This window comes from Etheostoma spectabile, chromosome 24 (assembly GCF_008692095.1).
Source record: "Etheostoma spectabile isolate EspeVRDwgs_2016 chromosome 24, UIUC_Espe_1.0, whole genome shotgun sequence".
Classification (NCBI taxonomy): Eukaryota; Metazoa; Chordata; class Actinopteri; order Perciformes; family Percidae; genus Etheostoma; species Etheostoma spectabile.
The window spans coordinates 212,471-215,575 of record NC_045756.1 but is presented as its reverse complement, the minus strand read 5'-3'; positions in this window follow the sequence as shown (position 1 = coordinate 215,575).

The window sequence follows — 3,105 nt, the reverse complement described above, 5'->3', positions numbered from 1 at the left end:
ACTAGTCCTGGTCTTGGACTTGTCTTGGACTCGACCGGCTAAGGTGGTCTTGACTACAGCCCTGGCTGCAAGGTATATTTTCAATGGTTTTATATTTTCTACTGGTTGCCATAACGGTCTTACGTGAACCTTCTTTCAAATCCTTGGCTGACAACACAAACTAATATTATTTTTGTTTTGTAAACTTGATTTGGAGAAACTCATGTCCTAATTTATTCATTAGAATTCATCTGGAAGGTTTATTTCAAGTGTAATTGCCCTTCACTTGTGCATTTCCAAACTGCTGTTAACACGTGAGGAGAAACACAACCGTTAATCTCAAATTGTGATAATCCCCCTACGTTGCATGGCTATTGGTTGCTATGCCAACCTGTCGGTAGCCTTGGATACAGCTACCGTCGGGTTGGTGATGCAACATCTTGGACGTCGTGTGCATAGGACCCGGCAGTCTGTGCTCTGTAACATCGAGTCCAACTTAAAGAAACCGTGTGACGTCATGGTTTTTGTTTAGAATGGGTTTCTACTGTGAGTTTAACTCGCTCTGTTTAGTCTTTGGGTGGGAAACATTGTGGGTGAGGGGTGAATAAAGGAGAAGTTATTGTATTTTTTGGCTGTTTTAATATTAAAGAAACATGAATGAGCCATGTTTGAGTCTTATTTTTTTAGGAGATTTGCAGAATCCTGGAGAATTATGTATATTTATGTAATTATATTTTCATTACAAATACTTAAAAGAATCAGTTACAAGTCAAAGTCCTGATTTTTAATGTTTGACAAGTGAAAGTACAGCAGTAGTACTATCAAAACAGTGTACTGAAAGTATCAAAAGTTGAAGTACTCATTATGCAGAATGGCTCCATTCAAAGTGTTAATAATAAACACACATAAGAGCATTTTGATGTGGTGCCACTTTAAGATATGTTGTATAATACTTTGTACAGAGTACTATATAGTATACTACAGTATACTAGCATCATACCATATAGGAATATTTTGTTTAGTGTGTAAAAAGTAACTTTAGGTGTCAAATAAATTTAGTGGTGCAAAAAGTAACAATAGTTCCCTCTGAAAGGAAGAGTAGAAGTGTAAAGTAGCATCACATTGAAATACTCAAGTATAAGTATTTGAAATTGTACTTAAGTGGAGCACTTGAGTAAATAAGTGACACCAGATGTGTATTACTTGCATTCTTTTTCACATTATCAGTCATTTTTTAACCTGCCATTCCCTTTCTGATTCCCACACCAGTTCCCAATCGCCTCATCCCCCCCCCCCCCCCCCCCCCCCCCCCCCCCCCCACACCTTGTATGCTACACACCCCCTGCAGTTCCCCACCCGATGACGTGAAGCCGTTTTAATAACAGTTGCAGTGAACCTTCGTCCGTGTGCTAAATGCACACTGAAAGGTGACATAAAGTTTATTTAAAACAGTCAGTATTTAATGCAAATAATTGAAATGGAGAAGCTAAAGCTAACTGTGGATGGTGGTGAAACAGCTCCATGAACTAAACAAATGAATAACAATTAAAGTCGCTGTTTAACTACGCTACATTGGAATGAACATCTTTTAAGATGTACTACATGTAAGTAAAGTGAAGTGGTAAGGGATGTTGATTTCTTGGCTAGCAACTTCTCTGTAAAGGTTACACAGGTGCACGAGAGAGGTGTGCACGGTATTCCTGCTTTCATTCAGGCCAAAGCTGGTAGTTGCTGCACCACCCAAACCTCCAACTTTTGGTATTTGTGCATGTTTTGGTGAAAGGGGTTTTCCTCCCATAACAAGCCTCTCAAAGAAAAGAGCCTTTTCCACCAACTCTAAGTGTAAAACCATGTGTCCTGGCCCTGCTGTGGTTCTATTGATATCAGCACCTTTTCCTTTTCCTTTTCCTTTGAGTAGCTGTGTTTATGTGGCATCATGCAACCCTGTCAGCGGTCGAAAATGCCGCACCATCATGTTCTTTTTAAAGCCATACTAAGAAGAATTAGGAAATATAGGAGACAAGAACATGACCTTTATAATTCCTCTGTCCATGCTGCCGAGACTTAATTACAACAAAGCAATTACAGAGCCAATATGAAGGCCTCCTCCGCTGAGGAGGGGAAGAAGAGAAAAAAAAGTCCAGCAGCAACTTCAGAAACTTAGTTAAGAAGAAGAGTTGAAATGGGAAAAATAAGTATGTCTCCCGTGGTCCTGCACAGGAACATCTGTAAAGAAGGACGTCTTTTGTGGATTTTCTACTGTAGCAAATAAGAAGTCCAAATTAATTTTAAATTATCTTTACCTAGAGCCTTCCCAGTAATTACTCAGAGCAACACAGATAGATCTAACTGGAACAGCTCCAGACTCACACATTATCATGTGTTTACCCAGGGATGTCCACATACTTTTGACCACATAGTATGTGTATGTGTGTGTGTTTGTGTGTGCAAACTGTAGGCTTTGTCCTTGATTTTTATCAATTCATGTATTCTTTCTTTCCTATTATCTTCAGTACAGTGTGGTTGAGAGCTTCCTCTCACAGCAGCACCCCACTGCCATCTTGTGGTGAAACACCCACAGCGTGTACATTAAAAGACAACACACATTACTTTGAATGGTTTCTGTCCCACACAATAGTTAAGGATGGAATATATTGCTCGAACTGCTCTGGATTACCCCTTTGAGCATGTATTACTACTACTACTACTACTGCTACTACATTAACTCAAGTACAGGGCTTGAGTCGGCCTATACATTTGAGGTACTTGTACTTTACTTGTGTATTTCTTTTTCAGCTACTTTATATTTTTAATCCACTACATCTCAGGGGTAAATATTGTACTTTTTCCCGCACTACATTTATCCGACAGCTTTTGTTAGTCCAGTGAAAATCATGTGCTGTATCTCCAGATCTGCTGATTTTGAATGTGCGTGAAAAAACAGAAGAATGAAATGTGTCTTTACGGCTTGTGTGTAGCATAATGTACTCTATTAAAAATGATTTACTCTCAAATGTGGGTTGAATGTAAACTCCTCTTAGGAATTTCACCATTTAATGTGAAGGTATGTGAGGATATTCTTGAAGCTCCCATATTCTGCTCATTTTCAGGTTCATAATTGTATTT